This window comes from Sceloporus occidentalis, unplaced genomic scaffold, assembly GCF_023333645.1.
Source record: "Sceloporus occidentalis isolate IW3139 unplaced genomic scaffold, rSceOcc1.0.p SCAF_4, whole genome shotgun sequence".
In the NCBI taxonomy this organism is placed as follows: Eukaryota; Metazoa; Chordata; class Lepidosauria; order Squamata; family Phrynosomatidae; genus Sceloporus; species Sceloporus occidentalis.
The window spans coordinates 97,756,043-97,778,676 of NW_028316984.1; the positions used below are offsets into that span (position 1 = coordinate 97,756,043).

The 22,634-nt window shown below is 64.2% G+C and overlaps 1 pseudogene across 2 annotated transcripts; it reads right to left on the bottom strand.

Annotated features, from left to right (window-relative positions):
- Positions 1-504: 504 nt before the first annotated feature.
- On the bottom strand, positions 505-19,972 carry LOC149314386 (pleckstrin homology-like domain family A member 2 pseudogene; annotated as a pseudogene). Of its 2 annotated transcripts, none has more exons than XR_016281124.1 (2): positions 19,270-19,972; positions 505-932 (listed from the first exon to the last, which is right to left on the bottom strand). The product of XR_016281124.1 is annotated as a pleckstrin homology-like domain family A member 2 pseudogene, transcript variant X2 (transcript). The 2 variants fall into 2 exon arrangements; XR_016281123.1 differs by having other exon boundaries at positions 505-935.
- Positions 19,973-22,634: the final 2,662 nt, after the last annotated feature.

The window sequence follows — 22,634 nt, forward strand, 5'->3', positions numbered from 1 at the left end:
TAAATAGTCCTCCAGACTGTACCTTCTCAGGCTACCCAATGTGGATGACTGTCATTAAACATCATGTTTGAGTTCTTTGGCTACAGGTTTTTTTTCCATTATTTTTTAGAAACTCACCAGGACCAGCAGCCAATTGCTCAGAGACCATGGTCCATGGATCACCACTTGGAAGTAGCACTGTTTAAATCCAGATTGGTGTTATGGTCCTAGGCCTATGTAAGAAAGCATTCTGTGAATTGACTCCTAATCTGTCATAGTAAAGTTGCTGGTTTCAAGACAGACGTTAGGCCCACAGCACAGACTTAGCCAGCGCAGGAGTTGTGATTCAAAGAGGTAACTTTTACAAACTACTCGTGTATTTCTGTGTCCTTGCTGAAGCCACATCCATACTAATGATACACAGTAGCAATTTTGCTGATAACTTAAGTGCTTTTCCTAGAGAATGCCACCATTAAGACAGAGGGAGAATTATTTCTGCTGATAAATAAATAGCTTTGTCAGAAATATAGTAATAAAAAGCATTTAATCTGGAATGGACACATTTAAATGCTAAAAGCAATTTTAAGACAAATGTGCTTAAGGATATTTATCAAAATAAATACAAATATAGATATTACAAATAATTTAAAGTAGTTTTGTATCAACAGGAGCTGAATATTCATTTCATCCTTATAAATAGGAAAAAAAACATTTTTCAAAGTGAAACATCCTGCGCACACAGCCATCCTTTCCCTTAAGTTTTTTTCTTTTTCAAAGTCTTTGGCTTGTAAATGCCTGGAGGGAGGACAGGGGACACTTGGCCTCTTTGCTCTGGTACTGCATCACACCGGGAGGAAACCAGGCATTTTAGCATCCTTGGTTGCTTTCCTTCATTGGTATCCTGTCCTGTTTCAAAGTCCAAGATAACTGATTTTGTCATCCAGAAGTAGAGTCTACTGAAAGTAAGAGAAAAGCAATGTGTTAGTAAAGCTAGTATGAAAACACTGCTAAAAGCATGGTTAAAACCAACCCCTTTTAAATCTCTGTTTCAACCCCTTATATGAACCTGTAGGAGGAAAATATATTTTGGGATGGCTCTTTGCTCTGTCCTAGTTCATTTGATGGGCCCAAGGAAGAGGGCCTTTCCAGGGTCTGCTCCAAGGCTTTGGAATTCCCTTCCTAGGGAGATAAAGCCAGCCAGTGCCAGTGAACCCTTTCCTATGCCAACAGATTTGTAGGAATTGACTGCAATGGGCTTCAAATGGTTTGTTTTGTTGTTTTCCATATCCTGTCTTTTAATGAATTATTAATTGGTTACAATTCTATACATTATTTGCTTGCTTTTTAAATAACACATACACACATATGCAAAACCCACAAGGTGATCTTGGGAAAGTCATACTCTCTCAACCACAGAGGATGGCAATGGTAAACTCCCTCTGAAGAAACTTGCCAAGAAAAACCTGTGATCAATTTGTCTTGTTGTTTTGTGCCTTCAAGCTATTTCCAACCTATAGTTACCCTAAGGTAAACCAATCACAGGGCTTTCTGGGACTGAGAGCCCAGTGAATTTCCGTGGCTGAGTAGGGAATCAAACCCTGATCTCCAGAACTGTAGTTTAGTGCTTAAACCACTACACCATGTTTGCTCTCAGGTACTCCTTAGGGTTGCCATAAGTCAGAAATGACTTCAAGACACACAACAACAGCAAAATATTTGGAGAGCTGCGGGATTCCAGCTGGTTATCAGGTTTTGATGAAACTTGGAAAGGGTGCTTACTCATCAGTATGTACCTCCAAGGGCAACCCAACTGGTTCCCAAATATGCTTTGGATTACAGTCTAAGGAGGTAATTTGTGTCTCAAAAGTTCAAGGTCTCCAGCCCAACCCTATGCATATTGATTCAGTTCCCATTGAGAGCAGTTCATCAGTCCTATGCATACTATCAGCAATACTGAACTCATGTGAATTTGCATCAGATCCTCACTTCAGTCTTATCTCCCTTCCCTCTTTGACTGAGCATCCACAGCACTAAACTGGCTCCACAGAATTCAGTTCACATAGACTGGTCAAATTTTAATTTCTATAGCAGTGCCAGAGGGATGCTCCTAAAAACTAGGACTCGGTGTTGCTTTTGATTTGTATTGTTTTAAATATGTTGTTAGCTGCCTTGAATCCCATTATCAGAAGAAAGGCAGAAAATAAATTTCGTAGTGTGCATCACTTTCAGTAGCCATTCTCTAACTTCTTTCTTTCAGCCCACAACACACTCCAACTCCCAGAATTCCATAGCCTTGGGCCAAAGCGGGGCCAAAGCGGGTTATCTCTCCAGTGTGGACACAGCCTGAGCCAGGCTGACTCCTACGCAAGCAGGCTTAAGGAAGGCATTCCTGGGCAAGAAGACCCTCACGTTCAGGGTTCATGCATGAGCCATGCCCACGCATTTGGATGGGATATCACCAGCCCTTCCCAAATTAGCCCCACAAAGGGGCAGCTCCGATAACAAATGTTCCTGGTAGAAACTTTGTTACTACTCAAGTTTCCTTCCTTAACAAATTCTAAAGTTTGCTGGATGATATAAAAGGAATTCCTACACTGCAGTTTAAAGTCTGGCACACCATATAAAGCCTTGTGTTTGGACTGCACTAAAACAGAGACCACAAGATGGTTCACTTGTCACTTCAGATGCTTCCCAAACATTTCCAATTTCTGCACTATCTGTCTGTTTTACAATGCCCCTTTATGGAGGGATTTTGAGCAAACTTGACAGACAAGGCGAAGTCGAGGGCTTTCAGGGCTGGCATCCAGAGGTCTCTGTGGCCCTGTTTTCTCTAGAAGAGTTTCTTCCTGGCATGGCAGAAGCCTTCCCTAAAGATGCCAGCCACAGATGCCGGGAAACATCAGGCAGAAACCCTTCCAGAACATGGCCACAGAGCAAAAGCTGCAGACAGACCAGCTGCTGGGGTCTCCCTCCCAAACCCTAAGTTCCTCTAGGGCTGAGGAGGAGGAGGAAGCTTCTGCCGGGGCCTTCGGGGAGGGAGCCCTGTGCCTAGAGCCCCCTGGCAGCTGCCACCAAGTCCGCCTGGGCAAGAGTGGCCCTGTCCCGGCCTCTGAGCTGGGCCTAGTCCCTTTGCCTCCAGAGCAGAGCCAGGGAGGGATGCCAGGGCTTGCTGCAGGGGATGGAGGAGAGGTCCTGGGGCTCAGGGGGCCTGGGAGGGAGGGAGGGAGGGAGGGAGGGAGGGAGGGAGGGAGGGAGGGAGGGAGGGATGCCAGGGCTTGCTACAGGGGATGGAGGAGAGGTCCTGGGGATCAGGGGGCCTGGGAGGGAGGGAGGGAGGGAGGGAGGGAGGGAGGGAGGGAGGGAGGGATGCCAGGGCTTGCTGCAGGGGATGGAGGAGAGGTCTTGGGGCTCAGGAGGCCTTGGAGGGAGGGAGGGAGGGATGCCAGGGCTTGCTGCAGGGGATGGAGGAGAGGTCCTGGGGGGAGGGAGGGAGGGAGAGGCCCTTGGGAGCAGCCCTTCCTCAGGGGGCCCTGAGCCCCTCAGAGGAGGAGGAGGGATGCCAGGGCTTGCTGCAGGGGATGGAGGAGAGGTCCTGGGGAGGGCAGGGGCCTCCCTTCGCCCTGGCTGGGCGCCTGAGGGGGAGAGGCCCTTGGCAGCAGCCCTTCCTCAGGGGGAGAAGGGGGTCCTCAGCCCCTCAGAGCAGGAGGAGGAGGAGGCAAGGCGCCATGGAGGGAGGGAGGGAGGGATGCCAGGGCTTGCTGCAGGGGATGGAGGAGAGGTCCTGGGGCTCAGGAGGCCTGGGAGGGAGGGAGGGAAGGAGGGAGGGAGGGATGCCAGGGCTTGCTGCAGGGGATGGAGGAGAGGTCCTGGGGCTCAGGAGGCCTGGGAGGGAGGGAGGGAGGGAGGGAGGGATGCCAGGGCTTGCTGCAGGGGATGGAGGAGAGGTCCTGGGGCTCAGGAGGCCTGGGAGGGAGGGAGGGAGGGAGGGAGGGAGGGAGGGAGGGAGGGAGGGAGGCCAGGGCTTGCTGCAGGTGATGGAGGAGAGGTCCTGGGGCTCAGGGGGCCTTGGAGGGAGGGAGGGAGGGAGGGAGGGAGGAGGGAGGCCAGGGCTTGTTGCAGGGGATGGAGGAGAGGTCCTGGGGCTCAACGGGCCTTGGAGGGAGGGAGGGAGGGATGGAGGGATGCCAGGGCTTGCTGCAGGGGATGGAGGAGAGGTCCTGGGGCTCAGGGGGCCTTGGAGGGAGGGAGGGAGGGAGGGAGGGAGGGAGGGAGGCCAGGGCTTGCTGCGGGGGATGCAGGAGAGGTCCTGGGGCTCAGGGGGCCTTGGAGGGAGGGAGGGAGGGAGGGAGGCCAGGGCTTGCTGCAGGGGATGGAGGAGAGGTCCTGGGGCTCAACGGGCCTTGGAGGGAGGGAGGGAGGGAGGGATGGAGGGATGCCAGGGCTTGCTGCAGGGGATGGAGGAGAGGTCCTGGGGCTCAGGGGGCCTTGGAGGGAGGGAGGGAGGGAGGGAGGGAGGGAGGGAGGGAGGGAGGGAGGCCAGGGCTTGCTGCGGGGGATGCAGGAGAGGTCCTGGGGCTCAGGGGGCCTTGGAGGGAGGGAGGGAGGGAGGGAGGGAGGGAGGGAGGCCAGGGCTTGCTGCAGGGGATGGAGGAGAGGTCCTGGGGCTCAGGGGGCCTTGGAGGGAGGGAGGGAGGGAGGGAGGGAGGCCAGGGCTTGCTGCGGGGGATGGAGGAGAGGTCCTGGGGCTCAGGGGGCCTTGGAGGGAGGGAGGGAGGGAGGGAGGGAGGCCAGGGCTTGCTGCGGGGGATGGAGGAGAGGTCCTGGGGCTCAGGGGGCCTTGGAGGGAGGGAGGGAGGGAGGGAGGCCAGGGCTTGCTGCGGGGGATGGAGGAGAGGTCCTGGGGCTCAGGGGGCCTTGGAGGGAGGGAGGGAGGGAGGGAGGCCAGGGCTTGCTGCGGGGGATGTAGGAGAGGTCCTGGGGCTCAGGGGGCCTTGGAGGGAGGGAGGGAGGGAGGGAGGGAGGGAGGGAGGGAGGCCAGGGCTTGCTGCGGGGGATGGAGGAGAGGTCCTGGGGCTCAGGGGGCCTTGGAGGGAGGGAGGGAGGGAGGGAGGGAGGGAGGGAGGGAGGGAGGCCAGGGCTTGCTGCGGGGGATGGAGGAGAGGTCCTGGGGCTCAGGGGGCCTTGGAGGGAGGGAGGGAGGGAGGGAGGGAGGGAGGGAGGGAGGGAGGGAGGGAGGCCAGGGCTTGCTGCGGGGGATGGAAGAGAGGCCCTGGGGCTCAGGGGGCCTTGGAGGGAGGGAGGGAGGGAGGGAGGGAGGCCAGGGCTTGCTGCGGGGGATGGAGGAGAGGTCCTGGGGCTCAGGAGGCCTGGGAGGGAGGGAGGGAGGGAGGCCAGGGCTTGCTGCAGGGGATGGAGGAGAGGTCCTGGGGCTCAGGGGGCCTGGGAGGGAGGGAGGGAGGGAGGCCAGGGCTTGCTGCAGGGGATGGAGGAGAGGTCCTGGGGCTCAGGGGGCCTTGGAGGGAGGGAGGGAGGGAGGGAGGGAGGGAGGGAGGGAGGGAGGCCAGGGCTTGCTGCAGGGGATGGAGGAGAGGTTCTGGGGCTCAGGGGGCCTGGGAGGGAGGGAGGGAGGGAGGCCAGGGCTTCCTGCGGGGGATGGAGGAGAGGTCCTGGGGCTCAGGGGGCCTGGGAGGGAGGGAGGGAGGGAGGGAGGGAGGGAGGCTAGGGCTTGCTGCAGGGGATGGAGGAGAGGTCCTGGGGCTCAGGGGGCCTGGGAGGGAGGGAGGGAGGGAGGGAGGCCAGGGCTTGCTGCAGGGGATGGAGGAGAGGTCCTGGGGCTCAGGGGGCCTTGGAGGGAGGGAGGGAGGGAGGGAGGCCAGGGCTTGCTGCGGGGGATGGAGGAGAGGTCCTGGGGCTCAGGGGGCCTTGGAGGGAGGGAGGGAGCGATGCCAGGGCTTGCTGCAGGGGATGGAGGAGAGGTCCTGGGGCTCAGGGGGCCTTGGAGGGAGGGAGGGAGGGAGGGAGGGAGGGAGGCCAGGGCTTGCTGCGGGGGATGGAGGAGAGGTCCTGGGGCTCAGGGGGCCTGGGAGGGAGGGAGGGAGGGAGGCCAGGGCTTGCTGCAGGGGATGGAGGAGAGGTCCTGGGGCTCAGGGGGCCTGGGAGGGAGGGAGGGAGGGAGGGATGCCAGGGCTTGCTGCAGGGGATGGAGGAGAGGTCCTGGGAGGGAGGGAGGGAGGGAGGGAGGGAGGGAGGGAGGGAGGGAGGGAGGGATGCCAGGGCTTGCTGCAGGGGATGTAGGAGAGGTCCTGGGAGGGAGGGAGGGAGGGAGGCCAGGGCTTGCTGCAGGGGATGGAAGAGAGGTCCTGGGAGGGAGGGAGGGAGGGAGGGAGGGAGGGAGGGAGGGAGGGAGGGAGGGATGCCAGGGCTTGCTGCAGGGGATGGAGGAGAGGTCCTGGGAGGGAGGGAGGGATGGAGGGAGGGAGGGAGGCCAGGGCTTGCTGCAGGGGATGGAGGAGAGGTCCTGGGAGGGAGGGAGGGAGGGAGGGAGGGAGGGAGGGAGGGATGCCAGGGCTTGCTGCAGGGGATGGAGGAGAGGTCCTGGGAGGGAGGGAGGGAGGGAGGGAGGGAGGGAGGGAGGCCAGGGCTTGCTGCAGGGGATGGAGGAGAGGTCCTGGGAGGGAGGGAGGGATGCCAGGGCTTGCTGCAGGGGATGGAGGAGAGGTCCTGGGAGGGAGGGAGGGAGGGAGGGAGGGAGGGAGGCCAGGGCTTGCAGCAGGGGATGGAGGAGAGGTCCTGGGAGGGAGGGAGGGAGGGAGGGAGGGAGGGAGGGAGGGAGGGAGGGATGGAGGGATGCCAGGGCTTGCTGCAGGGGATGGAGGAGAGGTCCTGGGAGGGAGGGAGGGAGGGAGGGAGGGAGGGAGGGAGGGAGGGAGGGAGGGAGGGAGGCCAGGGCTTGCTGCGGGGGATGGAGGAGAGGTCCTGGGGCTCAGGGGGCCTTGGAGGGAGGGAGGGAGGGAGGGAGGGAGGGAGGGAGGCCAGGGCTTGCTGCAGGGGATGGAGGAGAGGTCCTGGGGCTCAGGGGGCCTTGGAGGGAGGGAGGGAGGGAGGGAGGGAGGGAGGGAGGCCAGGGCTTGCTGCGGGGGATGGAAGAGAGGTCCTGGGGCTCAGGGGGCCTTGGAGGGAGGGAGGGAGGGAGGGAGGCCAGGGCTTGCTGCGGGGGATGGAGGAGAGGTCCTGGGGCTCAGGAGGCCTGGGAGGGAGGGAGGGAGGGAGGCCAGGGCTTGCTGCAGGGGATGGAGGAGAGGTCCTGGGGCTCAGGGGGCCTTGGAGGGAGGGAGGGAGGGAGGCCAGGGCTTGCTGCAGGGGATGGAGGAGAGGTCCTGTGGCTCAGGGGGCCTTGGAGGGAGGGAGGGAGGGAGGGAGGGAGGCCAGGGCTTGCTGCAGGGGATGGAGGAGAGGTTCTGGGGCTCAGGGGGCCTGGGAGGGAGGGAGGGAGGGAGGCCAGGGCTTCCTGGGGGGATGGAGGAGAGGTCCTGGGGCTCAGGGGGCCTGGGAGGGAGGGAGGGAGGGAGGGAGGCTAGGGCTTGCTGCAGGGGATGGAGGAGAGGTCCTGGGGCTCAGGGGGCCTGGGAGGGAGGGAGGGAGGGAGGGAGGCCAGGGCTTGCTGCAGGGGATGGAGGAGAGGTCCTGGGGCTCAGGGGGCCTTGGAGGGAGGGAGGGAGGGAGGGAGGCCAGGGCTTGCTGCGGGGGATGGAGGAGAGGTCCTGGGGCTCAGGGGGCCTTGGAGGGAGGGAGGGAGCGATGCCAGGGCTTGCTGCAGGGGATGGAGGAGAGGTCCTGGGGCTCAGGGGGCCTTGGAGGGAGGGAGGGAGGGAGGGAGGGAGGGAGGCCAGGGCTTGCTGCGGGGGATGGAGGAGAGGTCCTGGGGCTCAGGGGGCCTGGGAGGGAGGGAGGGAGGGAGGCCAGGGCTTGCTGCAGGGGATGGAGGAGAGGTCCTGGGGCTCAGGGGGCCTGGGAGGGAGGGAGGGAGGGAGGGAGGGATGCCAGGGCTTCCTGCAGGGGATGGAGGAGAGGTCCTGGGAGGGAGGGAGGGAGGGAGGGAGGGAGGGAGGGATGCCAGGGCTTGCTGCAGGGGATGTAGGAGAGGTCCTGGGAGGGAGGGAGGGAGGGAGGCCAGGGCTTGCTGCAGGGGATGGAGGAGAGGTCCTGGGAGGGAGGGAGGGAGGGAGGGATGCCAGGGCTTGCTGCAGGGGATGGAGGAGAGGTCCTGGGAGGGAGGGAGGGATGGAGGGAGGGAGGGTGGCCAGGGCTTGCTGCAGGGGATGGAGGAGAGGTCCTGGGAGGGAGGGAGGGAGGGAGGGAGGGATGCCAGGGCTTGCTCCAGGGGATGGAGGAGAGGTCCTGGGAGGGAGGGAGGGAGGGAGGGAGGGAGGGAGGGAGGGAGGGAGGGAGGGAGGAAGGGAGGGAGGCCAGGGCTTGCTGCAGGGGATGGAGGAGAGGTCCTGGGAGGGAGGGAGGGATGCCAGGGCTTGCTGCAGGGGATGGAGGAGAGGTCCTGGGAGGGAGGGAGGGAGGGAGGGAGGGAGGGAGGGAGGGAGGGAGGGAGGGAGGGAGGGAGGCCAGGGCTTGCTGCAGGGGATGGAGGAGAGGTCCTGGGAGGGAGGGAGGGAGGGAGGGAGGGAGGGAGGGATGCCAGGGCTTGCTGCAGGGGATGGAGGAGAGGTCCTGGGAGGGAGGGAGGGAGGGAGGGAGGGAGGGAGGGAGGGAGGGAGGGAGGGAGGGATGCCAGGGCTTGCTGCAGGGGATGGAGGAGAGGTCCTGGGAGGGAGGGAGGGAGGGAGGGAGGGAGGGAGGCCAGGGCTTGCTGCAGGGGATGGAGGAGAGGTCCTGGGAGGGAGGGAGGGAGGGAGGGAGGGAGGGAGGGAGGGAGGCCTGGGCTTGCTGCAGGGGATGGAGGAGAGGTCCTGGGAGGGAGGGAGGGAGGGATGGAGGGATGCCAGGGCTTGCTGCAGGGGATGGAGGAGAGGTCCTGGGAGGGAGGGAGGGAGGCCAGGGCTTGCTGCGGGGGATGGAGGAGAGGTCCTGGGGCTCAGGGGGCCTGGGAGGGAGGGAGGGAGGGAGGGAGGGAGGGAGGCCAGGGCTTGCTGCGGGGGATGGAGGAGAGGTCCTGGGAGGGAGGGAGGGAGGGAGGGAGGGAGGGATGCCAGGGCTTGCTGCAGGGGATGGAGGAGAGGTCCTGGGAGGAGGGAGGGAGGGAGGGAGGCCAGGGCTTGCTGCAGGGGATGGAGGAGAGGTCCTGGGAGGGAGGGAGGGATGGAGGGATGCCAGGGCTTGCTGCAGGGGATGGAGGAGAGGTCCTGGGAGGGAGGGAGGGAGGGAGGGAGGGAGGGAGGGAGGGAGGGAGGGAGGCCAGGGCTTGCTGCAGGGGATGGAGGAGAGGTCCTGGGAGGGAGGGATGGAGGGATGCCAGGGCTTGCTGCAGGGGATGGAGGAGAGGTCCTGGGAGGGACGGAGGGAGGGAGGGATGGAGGGATGCCAGGGCTTGCTGCAGGGGATGGAGGAGAGGTCCTGGAAGGGACGGAGGGAGGGAGGGATGGAGGGATGCCAGGGCTTCCTGCAGGGGATGGAGGAGAGGTCCTGGGAGGGAGGGAGGGAGGGAGGGAGGGAGGGAGGGAGGCCAGGGCTTGCTGCAGGGGATGGAGGAGAGGTCCTGGGAGGGAGGGAGGGAGGGAGGGAGGGAGGGAGGGAGGGAGGCCAGGGCTTGCTGCAGGGGATGGAGGAGAGGTCCTGGGAGGGAGGGAGGGAGGGAGGCCAGGGCTTGCTGCAGGGGATGGAGGAGAGGTCCTGGGGCTCAGGAGGCCTGGGAGGGAGGGAGGGAGGGAGGGATGCCAGGGCTTGCTGCAGGGGATGGAGGAGAGGTCCTGGGGCTCAGGAGGCCTTCGAGGGAGGGAGGGAGGGAGGGAGGGAGGCCAGGGCTTGCTGCAGGGGATGGAGGAGAGGTCCTGGGGCTCAGGGGGCCTGGGAGGGAGGGAGGGAGGGAGGGAGGCCAGGGCTTGCTGCAGGGGATGGAGGAGAGGTCCTGGGGCTCAGGAGGCCTGGGAGGGAGGGAGGGAGGGAGGGAGGGAGGGAGGGAGGGAGGGAGGGATGCCAGGGCTTGCTGCAGGGGATGGAGGAGAGGTCCTGGGGCTCAGGAGGCCTTCGAGGGAGGGAGGGAGGGAGGGAGGCCAGGGCTTGCTGCAGGGGATGGAGGAGAGGTCCTGGGGCTCAGGGGGCCTGGGAGGGAGGGAGGGAGGGAGGCCAGGGCTTGCTGCAGGGGATGGAGGAGAGGTCCTGGGGCTCAGGGGGCCTGGGAGGGAGGGAGGGAGGGAGGCCAGGGCTTGCTGCGGGGGATGGAGGAGAGGTCCTGGGGCTCAGGGGGCCTTGGAGGGAGGGAGGGAGGGATGCCAGGGCTTGCTGCGGGGGATGGAGGAGAGGTCCTGGGGCTCAGGGGGCCTGGGAGGGAGGGAGGGAGGGAGGGAGGGAGGGAGGGAGGGAGGGAGGGAGGGAGGGAGGCCAGGGCTTGCTGCGGGGGATGGAGGAGAGGTCCTGGGGCTCAGGGGGCCTGGGAGGGAGGGAGGGAGGGAGGGAGGCCAGGGCTTGCTGCAGGGGATGGAGGAGAGGTCCTGGGGCTCAGGGGGCCTTGGAGGGAGGGAGGGAGGGAGGGAGGCCAGGGCTTGCTGCGGGGGATGGAGGAGAGGTCCTGGGGCTCAGGGGGCCTTGGAGGGAGGGAGGGAGCGATGCCAGGGCTTGCTGCAGGGGATGGAGGAGAGGTCCTGGGGCTCAGGGGGCCTTGAAGGGAGGGAGGGAGGGAGGGAGGGAGGGAGGCCAGGGCTTGCTGCGGGGGATGGAGGAGAGGTCCTGGGGCTCAGGGGGGCCTGGGAGGGAGGGAGGGAGGGAGGCCAGGGCTTGCTGCAGGGGATGGAGGAGAGGTCCTGGGGCTCAGGGGGCCTGGGAGGGAGGGAGGGAGGGAGGGAGGGAGGGAGGGAGGGAGGGATGCCAGGGCTTCCTGCAGGGGATGGAGGAGAGGTCCTGGGAGGGAGGGAGGGAGGGAGGGAGGGAGGGAGGGATGCCAGGGCTTGCTGCAGGGGATGTAGGAGAGGTCCTGGGAGGGAGGGAGGGAGGGAGGCCAGGGCTTGCTGCAGGGGATGGAGGAGAGGTCCTGGAAGGGACGGAGGGAGGGAGGGATGGAGGGATGCCAGGGCTTCCTGCAGGGGATGGAGGAGAGGTCCTGGGAGGGAGGGAGGGAGGGAGGGAGGGAGGGAGGGAGGCCAGGGCTTGCTGCAGGGGATGGAGGAGAGGTCCTGGGAGGGAGGGAGGGAGGGAGGGAGGGAGGGAGGGAGGGAGGCCAGGGCTTGCTGCAGGGGATGGAGGAGAGGTCCTGGGAGGGAGGGAGGGAGGGAGGGAGGCCAGGGCTTGCTGCAGGGGATGGAGGAGAGGTCCTGGGGCTCAGGAGGCCTGGGAGGGAGGGAGGGAGGGAGGGATGCCAGGGCTTGCTGCAGGGGATGGAGGAGAGGTCCTGGGGCTCAGGAGGCCTTCGAGGGAGGGAGGGAGGGAGGGAGGCCAGGGCTTGCTGCAGGGGATGGAGGAGAGGTCCTGGGGCTCAGGGGGCCTGGGAGGGAGGGAGGGAGGGAGGGAGGGAGGGAGGGAGGCCAGGGCTTGCTGCAGGGGATGGAGGAGAGGTCCTGGGGCTCAGGAGGCCTGGGAGGGAGGGAGGGAGGGAGGGAGGGAGGGAGGGATGCCAGGGCTTGCTGCAGGGGATGGAGGAGAGGTCCTGGGGCTCAGGAGGCCTTCGAGGGAGGGAGGGAGGGAGGGAGGCCAGGGCTTGCTGCAGGGGATGGAGGAGAGGTCCTGGGGCTCAGGGGGCCTGGGAGGGAGGGAGGGAGGGAGGCCAGGGCTTGCTGCAGGGGATGGAGGAGAGGTCCTGGGGCTCAGGGGGCCTGGAGGGAGGGAGGGAGGGAGGCCAGGGCTTGCTGCGGGGGATGGAGGAGAGGTCCTGGGGCTCAGGGGGCCTTGGAGGGAGGGAGGGAGGGATGCCAGGGCTTGCTGCGGGGGATGGAGGAGAGGTCCTGGGGCTCAGGGGGCCTGGGAGGGAGGGAGGGAGGGAGGGAGGGAGGGAGGGAGGCCAGGGCTTGCTGCGGGGGATGGAGGAGAGGTCCTGGTGCTCAGGAGGCCTGGGAGGGAGGGAGGGATGCCAGGGCTTGCTGCAGGGGATGGAGGAGAGGTCCTGGGGCTCAGGAGGCCTTCGAGGGAGGGAGGGAGGGAGGGAGGGAGGGAGGGAGGGAGGCCAGGGCTTGCTGCAGGGGATGGAGGAGAGGTCCTGGGGCTCAGGGGGCCTGGGAGGGAGGGAGGGAGGGAGGCCAGGGCTTGCTGCAGGGGATGGAGGAGAGGTCCTGGGGCTCAGGGGGCCTGGGAGGGGAGGGAGGCCAGGGCTTGCTGCGGGGGATGGAGGAGAGGTCCTGGGGCTCAGGGGGCCTTGGAGGGAGGGAGGGAGGGATGCCAGGGCTTGCTGCGGGGGATGGAGGAGAGGTCCTGGGGCTCAGGGGGCCTGGGAGGGAGGGAGGGAGGGAGGGAGGGAGGGAGGGAGGGAGGGAGGGAGGGAGGGAGGCCAGGGCTTGCTGCGGGGGATGGAGGAGAGGTCCTGGGGCTCAGGGGGCCTGGGAGGGAGGGAGGGAGGGAGGGAGGGAGGGAGGGAGGCCAGGGCTTGCTGCAGGGGATGGAGGAGAGGTCCTGGGGCTCAGGAGGCCTGGGAGGGAGGGAGGGAGGGAGGGATGCCAGGGCTTGCTGCAGGGGATGGAGGAGAGGTCCTGGGGCTCAGGAGGCCTTCGAGGGAGGGAGGGAGGGAGGGAGGGAGGGAGGGAGGGAGGGAGGCCAGGGCTTGCTGCAGGGGATGGAGGAGAGGTCCTGGGGCTCAGGGGGCCTGGGAGGGAGGGAGGGAGGGATGCCAGGGCTTGCTGCGGGGGATGGAGAGGTCCTGGGGCTCAGGAGGCCTGGGAGGGAGGGAGGGAGGGAGGGAGGGATGCCAGGGCTTGCTGCAGGGGATGGAGGAGAGGTCCTGGGGCTCAGGAGGCCTTCGAGGGAGGGAGGGAGGGAGGGAGGGAGGCCAGGGCTTGCTGCAGGGGATGGAGGAGAGGTCCTGGGGCTCAGGGGGCCTGGGAGGGAGGGAGGGAGGGAGGGAGGGAGGGAGGCCAGGGCTTGCTGCAGGGGATGGAGGAGAGGTCCTGGGGCTCAGGGGGCCTGGGAGGGAGGGAGGGAGGGAGGCCAGGGCTTGCTGCGGGGGATGGAGGAGAGGTCCTGGGGCTCAGGGGGCCTTGGAGGGAGGGAGGGATGGATGTCAGGGCTTGCTGCGGGGGATGGAGGAGAGGTCCTGGGGCTCAGGGGGCCTGGGAGGGAGGCCAGGGCTTGCTGCGGGGGATGGAGGAGAGGTCCTGGGGCTCAGGAGGCCTGGGAGGGAGGGAGGGAGGGAGGGAGGGATGCCAGGGCTTGCTGCAGGGGATGGAGGAGAGGTCCTGGGGCTCAGGAGGCCTTCGAGGGAGGGAGGGAGGGAGGGAGGGAGGGAGGGAGGGGAGGCCAGGGCTTGCTGCAGGGGATGGAGGAGAGGTCCTGGGGCTCAGGAGGCCTGGAGGGAGGGAGGGAGGGAGGGATGCCAGGGCTTGCTGCGGGGGATGGAGGAGAGGTCCTGGGGCTCAGGAGGCCTGGGAGGGAGGGAGGGAGGGAGGGAGGGATGCCAGGCTTGCTGCAGGGGATGGAGGAGAGGTCCTGGGGCTCAGGAGGCCTTCGAGGGAGGGAGGGAGGGAGGGAGGCCAGGGCTTGCTGCAGGGGATGGAGGAGAGGTCCTGGGGCTCAGGAGGCCTGGGAGGGAGGAGGGAGGGAGGGAGGCCAGGGCTTGCTGCAGGGGATGGAGGAGAGGTCCTGGGAGGGAGGGAGGGAGGGAGGGAGGGAGGGAGGGAGGCCAGGGCTTGCTGCAGGGGATGGAGGAGAGGTCCTGGGAGGGAGGGAGGGAGGGAGGGAGGCCAGGGCTTGCTGCAGGGGGATGGAGGAGAGGTCCTGGGAGGGAGGGAGGGAGGGAGGGAGGCCAGGGCTTGCTGCAGGGGATGGAGGAGAGGTCCTGGGGCTCAGGAGGGCCTGGGAGGGAGGAGGGAGGGAGGGATGCCAGGGCTTGCTGCAGGGGATGGAGGAGAGGTCCTGGGGCTCAGGAGGCCTTCGAGGGAGGGAGGGAGGGAGGGAGGCCAGGGCTTGCTGCAGGGGATGGAGGAGAGGTCCTGGGGCTCAGGGGGCCTGGGAGGGAGGGAGGGAGGGAGGGAGGCCAGGGCTTGCTGCAGGGGATGGAGGAGAGGTCCTGGGGCTCAGGAGGCCTGGGAGGGAGGGAGGGAGGGAGGGAGGGAGGGAGGGAGGGAGGGAGGGATGCCAGGGCTTGCTGCAGGGGATGGAGGAGAGGTCCTGGGGCTCAGGAGGCCTTCGAGGGAGGGAGGGAGGGAGGGAGGCCAGGGCTTGCTGCAGGGGATGGAGGAGAGGTCCTGGGGCTCAGGGGGCCTGGGAGGGAGGGAGGGAGGGAGGCCAGGGCTTGCTGCAGGGGATGGAGGAGAGGTCCTGGGGCTCAGGGGGCCTGGGAGGGAGGGAGGGAGGGAGGCCAGGGCTTGCTGCGGGGGATGGAGGAGAGGTCCTGGGGCTCAGGGGGCCTTGGAGGGAGGGAGGGAGGGATGCCAGGGCTTGCTGCGGGGGATGGAGGAGAGGTCCTGGGGCTCAGGGGGCCTGGGAGGGAGGGAGGGAGGGAGGGAGGGAGGGAGGCCAGGGCTTGCTGCGGGGGATGGAGGAGAGGTCCTGGTGCTCAGGAGGCCTGGGAGGGAGGGAGGGATGCCAGGGCTTGCTGCAGGGGATGGAGGAGAGGTCCTGGGGCTCAGGAGGCCTTCGAGGGAGGGAGGGAGGGAGGGAGGGAGGGAGGGAGGGAGGGAGGGAGGGAGGGAGGCCAGGGCTTGCTGCAGGGGATGGAGGAGAGGTCCTGGGGCTCAGGGGGCCTGGGAGGGAGGGAGGGAGGGAGGCCAGGGCTTGCTGCAGGGGATGGAGGAGAGGTCCTGGGGCTCAGGGGGCCTGGGAGGGAGGGAGGGAGGGAGGCCAGGGCTTGCTGCGGGGGATGGAGGAGAGGTCCTGGGGCTCAGGGGGCCTTGGAGGGAGGGAGGGAGGGATGCCAGGGCTTGCTGCGGGGGATGGAGGAGAGGTCCTGGGGCTCAGGGGGCCTGGGAGGGAGGGAGGGAGGGAGGGAGGGAGGGAGGGAGGGAGGGAGGGAGGCAGGCCAGGGCTTGCTGCGGGGGATGGAGGAGAGGTCCTGGGGCTCAGGGGGCCTGGGAGGGAGGGAGGGAGGGAGGGAGGGAGGGAGGGAGGGAGGGAGGCCAGGGCTTGCTGCAGGGGATGGAGGAGAGGTCCTGGGGCTCAGGAGGCCTGGGAGGGAGGGAGGGAGGGAGGGATGCCAGGGCTTGCTGCAGGGGATGGAGGAGAGGTCCTGGGGCTCAGGAGGCCTTCGAGGGAGGGAGGGAGGGAGGGAGGGAGGGAGGGAGGGAGGGAGGCCAGGGCTTGCTGCAGGGGATGGAGGAGAGGTCCTGGGGCTCAGGGGGCCTGGGAGGGAGGGAGGGAGGGATGCCAGGGCTTGCTGCGGGGGATGGAGAGGTCCTGGGGCTCAGGAGGCCTGGGAGGGAGGGAGGGAGGGAGGGAGGGATGCCAGGGCTTGCTGCAGGGGATGGAGGAGAGGTCCTGGGGCTCAGGAGGCCTTCGAGGGAGGGAGGGAGGGAGGGAGGGAGGGAGGCCAGGGCTTGCTGCAGGGGATGGAGGAGAGGTCCTGGGGCTCAGGGGGCCTGGGAGGGAGGGAGGGAGGGAGGGAGGGAGGGAGGCCAGGGCTTGCTGCAGGGGATGGAGGAGAGGTCCTGGGGCTCAGGGGGCCTGGGAGGGAGGGAGGGAGGGAGGCCAGGGCTTGCTGCGGGGGATGGAGGAGAGGTCCTGGGGCTCAGGGGGCCTTGGAGGGAGGGAGGGAGGGATGCCAGGGCTTGCTGCGGGGGATGGAGGAGAGGTCCTGGGGCTCAGGGGGCCTGGGAGGGAGGGAGGGAGGGAGGGAGGCCAGGGCTTGCTGCGGGGGATGGAGGAGAGGTCCTGGGGCTCAGGAGGCCTGGGAGGGAGGGAGGGAGGGAGGGAGGCCAGGGCTTGCTGCAGGGGATGGAGGTGAGGTCCTGGGGCTCAGGAGGCCTGGGAGGGAGGGAGGGAGGGAGGGAGGGAGGGATGCCAGGGCTTGCTGCAGGGGATGGAGGAGAGGTCCTGGGGCTCAGGAGGCCTTCGAGGGAGGGAGGGAGGGAGGGAGGGAGGGAGGGAGGGAGGGAGGCCAGGGCTTGCTGCAGGGGATGGAGGAGAGGTCCTGGGGCTCAGGAGGCCTGGGAGGGAGGGAGGGAGGGATGCCAGGGCTTGCTGCGGGGGATGGAGGAGAGGTCCTGGGGCTCAGGAGGCCTGGGAGGGAGGGAGGGAGGGAGGGAGGGATGCCAGGGCTTGCTGCAGGGGATGGAGGAGAGGTCCTGGGGCTCAGGAGGCCTTCGAGGGAGGGAGGGAGGGAGGGAGGCCAGGGCTTGCTGCAGGGGATGGAGGAGAGGTCCTGGGGCTCAGGAGGCCTGGGAGGGAGGGAGGGAGGGAGGGAGGCCAGGGCTTGCTGCAGGGGATGGAGGAGAGGTCCTGGGGCTCAGGAGGCCTGGGAGGGAGGGAGGGAGGGAGGGAGGGAGGGAGGGAGGCCAGGGCTTGCTGCAGGGGATGGAGGAGAGGTCCTGGGGCTCAGGAGGCCTGGGAGGGAGGGAGGGAGGGAGGGAGGGAGGGAGGGATGCCAGGGCTTGCTGCGGGGGATGGAGGAGAGGTCCTGGGGCTCAGGAGGCCTGGGAGGGAGGGAGGGAGGGAGGGAGGGAGGGATGCCAGGGCTTGCTGCAGGGGATGGAGGAGAGGTCCTGGGGCTCAGGAGGCCTGGGAGGGAGGGAGGGAGGGATGCCAGGGCTTGCTGCAGGGGATGGAGGAGAGGTCCTGGGGCTCAGGAGGCCTTCGAGGGAGGGAGGGAGGGAGGGAGGGAGGGAGGGAGGGAGGGAGGGAGGGAGGGAGGCCAGGGCTTGCTGCAGGGGATGGAGGAGAGGTCCTGGGGCTCAGGAGGCCTGGGAGGGAGGGAGGGAGGGAGGGATGCCAGGGCTTGCTGCGGGGGATGGAGGAGAGGTCCTGGGGCTCAGGAGGCCTGGGAGGGAGGGAGGGAGGGAGGGAGGGAGGGAGGGAGGGATGCCAGGGCTTGCTGCAGGGGATGGAGGAGAGGTCCTGGGGCTCAGGAGGCCTTCGAGGGAGGGAGGGAGGGAGGGAGGGAGGCCAGGGCTTGCTGCGGGGGATGGAGGAGAGGTCCTGGGGCTCAGGGGGCCTGGGAGGGAGGGAGGGAGGCCAGGGCTTGCTGCAGGGGATGGAGGAGAGGTCCTGGGGCTCAGGAGGCCTGGGAGGGAGGGAGGGAGGGAGGCCAGGGCTTGCTGCCGGGGATGGAGGAGAGGTCCTGGGGCTCAGGAGGCCTGGGAGGGAGGCCAGGGCTTGCTGCGGGGGATGGAGGAGAGGTCCTGGGGCTCAGGAGGCCTTCGAGGGAGGGAGGGAGGCCAGGGCTTGCTGCAGGGGATGGAGGAGAGGTCCTGGGGCTCAGGGGGCCTGGGAGGGAGGGAGGGAGGGAGGCCAGGGCTTGCTGCAGGGGATGGAGGAGAGGTCCTGGGGCTCAGGGGGCCTGGGAGGGAGGGAGGGAGGGAGGGAGGCCAGGGCTTGCTGCAGGGGATGGAGGAGAGGTCCTGGGGCTCAGGAGGCCTGGGAGGGAGGGAGGGAGGGAGGCCAGGGCTTGCTGCAGGGGATGGAGGAGAGGTCCTGGGGCTCAGGAGGCCTTCGAGGGAGGGAGGGAGGGAGGGAGGGAGGGAGGGAGGGAGGCCAGGGCTTGCTGCAGGGGATGGAGGAGAGGTCCTGGGGCTCAGGGGGCCTGGGAGGGAGGGAGGGAGGGAGGCCAGGGCTTGCTGCAGGGGATGGAGGAGAGGTCCTGGGGCTCAGGAGGCCTGGGAGGGAGGGAGGGAGGGAGGCCAGGGCTTGCTGCAGGGGATGGAGGAGAGGTCCTGGGGCTCAGGAGGCCTTCGAGGGAGGGAGGGAGGGAGGGAGGGAGGGAGGCCAGGGCTTGCTGCAGGGGATGGAGGAGAGGTCCTGGGGCTCAGGGGGCCTGGGAGGGAGGGAGGGAGGGAGGGAGGCCAGGGCTTGCTGCGGGGGATGGAGGAGAGGTCCTGGGGCTCAGGAGGCCTGGGAGGGAGGGAGGGAGGGATGCCAGGGCTTGCTGCGGGGGATGGAGGAGAGGTCCTGGGGCTCAGGAGGCCTGGGAGGGAGGGAGGGATGCCAGGGCTTGCTGCGGGGGATGGAGGAGAGGTCTTGGGGCTCAGGGGGCCTGGGAGGGAGGGAGGGATGTCAGGGCTTGCTGCGGGGGATGGAGGAGAGGTCTTGGGGCTCAGGGGGCCTGGGAGGGAGGGAGGCCAGGGCTTGCTGCAGGGGATGGAGGAGAGGTCCTGGGGCTCAGGAGGCCTGGGAGGGAGGGAGGGAGGGATGCCAGGGCTTGCTGCGGGGGATGGAGGAGAGGTCCTGGGGCTCAGGGGGCCTGGGAGGGAGGGAGGGAGGGAGGCCAGGGCTTGCTGCAGGGGATGGAGGAGAGGTCCTGGGGCTCAGGAGGCCTGGGAGGGAGGGAGGGAGGGAGGGAGGGATGCCAGGGCTTGCTGCGGGGGATGGAGGAGAGGTCTTGGGGCTCAGGGGGCCTGGGAGGGAGGGAGGGATGCCAGGGCTTGCTGCGGGGGATGGAGGAGAGGTCTTGGGGCTCAGGGGGCCTGGGAGGGAGGGAGGGATGTCAGGGCTTGCTGCGGGGGATGGAGGAGAGGTCTTGGGGCTCAGGGGGCCTGGGAGGGAGGGAGGGAGGCCAGGGCTTGCTGCAGGGGATGGAGGAGAGGTCCTGGGGCTCAGGAGGCCTGGGAGGGAGGGAGGGAGGGATGCCAGGGCTTGCTGCGGGGGATGGAGGAGAGGTCTTGGGGCTCAGGGGGCCTGGGAGGGAGGGAGGGAGGGATGCCAGGGCTTGCTGCGGGGGATGGAGGAGAGGTCTTGGGGCTCAGGGGGCCTGGGAGGGAGGGAGGGAGGGATGCCAGGGCTTGCTGCGGGGGATGGAGGAGAGGTCGTGGGGAGGGCAGGGGCCTCCCTTCGCCTTACCTTCTCTCCGTCGGTCTCCCTTCCTCAGGAGGCGCGGCGTTCCCGGGGGCCGTCCTTCGGCGGGGGCTGCTGTTCCCGGCGTTCCCGCTCTGTCCCCCGGGGGCTCTCCCCCTCTTCCTCTTCCTCTTCCTCTTCCTCTTCCCGGGGAGTCCGGTTCCTCCTTCGGGCGCGGAAGCGTCGGAGGGCGCTCTGGTTCTGGAAGTCGATCAGGGCCAGGGCGATGGAGGCGTTCCAGCCGGTGCCTCCGGGGCATCGGAAGTCGATCTCGCGGCGGTCGGTGGTGACCAGGGTGAAGTAGAGGTACCTGCCTGTCCGCTCCACGCAGTCCACCTTGGCGATGGAGCCCAGGCCCAGCGCCTTGCCCTTGGTCCTGGCCGTCTTGCTCTCCTCGCTCGGGGGGAAGAGGCTCAGGCTCTCCCGGCTCAGCACCACCCGCTTCTTCTTCCACACCTGGAACAGGCTGGCGCTCCGCTTCTCCAGCTCCCCGCAGCGGAGCACCTCCGAGCCCGAGACCGAAGAGCCCACCGGAGCCGGGACGCAGCCCCACCGATGGTCCCGCATCCTCCCCAACTAGCCACCGGCAGCCACCGCAGGGAAGCCCAGGGACGGATGCCGGTCCCAGGCGCACAAGAAGCGCTGCTTCTTCTCCCTCTTTGGGGCAGGAGCCCCTTCCTTTATGGCCTCCCCAGGCCCCTCCTTCCCTCCCTCCTTCTCTCCCAGGGAGCCTGGCCTCCTCTCCTCCGCCCCCTGGCTGCCCCTCTTGGGCCACCGAGGCTCCTCCTGAGCTGAGCCCCAGACGGAAGCAGCCACGCAAAGCAACCCAGAGCACAAGCGCTTTCTTCAGGATATTGGCCCCATTCGCACTTCCATACAATTCACAGAATCCTCGAGTTGGAAGAGAGCCCAAGGGCCCTGATCCAGCCCAACCCCATTCTGCCATGCAGGGAATCCCAATCCAAGCATCCCCATTGACAGATGGAAGACTCCATGACACTCCCAGGAAGGAGGGTGTTCCACAGTCCACCAGCCCTCTCCCTCATCCTCCAGCTGAGAGGGAGGGAAAGGCAGGCCAGCTCCCTCAAGAAGAAGAAAGAAGGGCCCTCCATCTGCCTTGCTCCAGGCCTCAGAGGGAGAGAAGATCTGCAGGACTTTCCCTCTTCCCCACTGGCATTCCCTTCTCCTTTTGTATCTGGTCTTTTTAGATTGTAAGCCTGAGGGCAGGGAACCGTCTAATTAACCATAAAAATCAATATAAACACAATAAACAAATAGCCCTTGCCGTCAGGAAGTTCCTCCTAATGTTGAGCTGGAATCCCTTCTCCTGGAGCTTGCATCCATTTCCCAGGGGCTCCCTCCCTTCATTGATGCAATATCAAATCTGACCCAAATCGAAGTTCACACAACATTTACCCCCATCAAATCTCTCCAGTGCAATGTAATCCTGTCGCATTCACACTAACCAAAGGAGCAGTTAAAAATGGAGCCTCCTTATTGACTACATCCGATCATTTTGAGGGCTTTACTCTTAGATCTGTCACTCAGTTGATGCACATCTACAAGACACAAATGAGCTGGTTTTCTTTTTATCCAGGTTCTTCACTGCCCAGCTGTCACATCCATGCACAGTGATGGGAAATACCATGCCTTGGATAGCTCTAACTTTAGTGTTCAGCTGTACACTTGTCCCTCCACATTCACTGGGTTAGGGACATAGGACACCCGTGAATGTGGAAAAAACACAAATAACAAAAACACCATGCTTTTACCTGAGAGGACACCTCTCTAGGAATCTCTGGGTCCTCCAGGGCAACTCTGTGGTCAACCTCCGACAGACACTGACCATAGAATTGCTTTGGAGGAGCTATAAAGGCCTAGTAGAGTACTCTCTCTAGGAATCTCTAGTGTGTCTGTCAGTGCAACTTTTAGTTAAAGTTGACCATAGCCTTGCACTGGAGGACCTAAATATTCCTAGAGAGAACATATTAATCAAATCCATGAATAATCAAATCTGCAGAAGTCAAAGCCACAAATGTGGAGGGACAAGCACATATCTTTACTCTTTAGGATCTTATCTAGTTCTTTCATAGTTGCCCTCCCCATTCCTAATCTTCTTCTGGTTTCTTGACTGTAGTCTCCGTTCTGATCATTGTTTGACCCAAAAGCTTTATTTCACTTTCCTCATTATCTAGTTTGAATTCATGTAGATCCTCTGTGGTCTTTATTTTTGTTTCTTTATGTTCACTAGTAAGCTTCCCATTGTGTTTTCTCTTTGACCTTCCTCCATAATGGTTCCAAGTCTGTGATGTTTTCTGCTAGTATTACAGTGGACCCTTGTTATACGCTGGGGTTTGGTTCCAAGATCTCCCGTGTATAACAAAATCCGTGTATGCTCAAGTCCCATTAAGTATAATGACATAGCAAAATGGTGTCCCTAATAAAAATGGAACATCAAGGTAAATTTATACTTTTTTGGAACATTTTCAAACCGTGTATGCTTGAATCCGTGTATAAAAAATCCGTGTATAAGAAGGACCGACTGTACAGTGTTATCCACATATCTCAGATTGTTGCTCTTCCTTCCTATTCACATAGTTGTGGCACTGGAATGGATGCCATCCAACAGCATGGTTCTCTGAATGGCTTCAAGTCCTCTGTTTCAGCCAGCACCTTTACCTTGGGCAGTGTGAAGAGAGAGTCCCTTCAGAGTACAAGAACATCCAAAATCCACAAAACAGTCCTACCCTTATGAGGCCAACTATAATGCACAAAATACACAAACTTTCAAAGCTCCACTGGCTTCTCCATCAGGCAAAGGTGTTTAAAAAACCAGACAGAAGAAAGAAATGGAGGTGGTCTGCATTTTGTCAAGATGTTGTTGGTGTTCTGAGTATGGAGGGAAGGAAGTACCTTTTTGCATTGCTAATGGAATTACATTTCCTAGACTTCGAAATATTTCCCAGTACCACGTGGCCAGAAGGAAGAGTGGCCAAACTGCATAGATATTCCTCTGAACTCAAAATACCAATATCTTGACAGAAAGCAGGCCTGTTACTAACTTGGTCAATTCCCCATCTGTATTTCTTTTAACACCTTTGTCTGATGAAGAAGCCAATGGAGCTTCAAAAGCTTGCAACATATATTCCATGCCAAAACATGCATTTTGGTTGTCCCAATAAAGGTATCACTGTTTTGTGGATTTTGGATGTTTTTGTACTTTGCTATATGGCCAACAGAGCTATACCTGGATAAGTGCTTTCAGATATTCACCCTGACCTATATTTCTGAGTTGGCCATTGTATCCCTCATTACTGGTAGCTGAATGTATGAATAGACTTAGCTGGAAGGTTTTGCTTTCGAGATGAAAA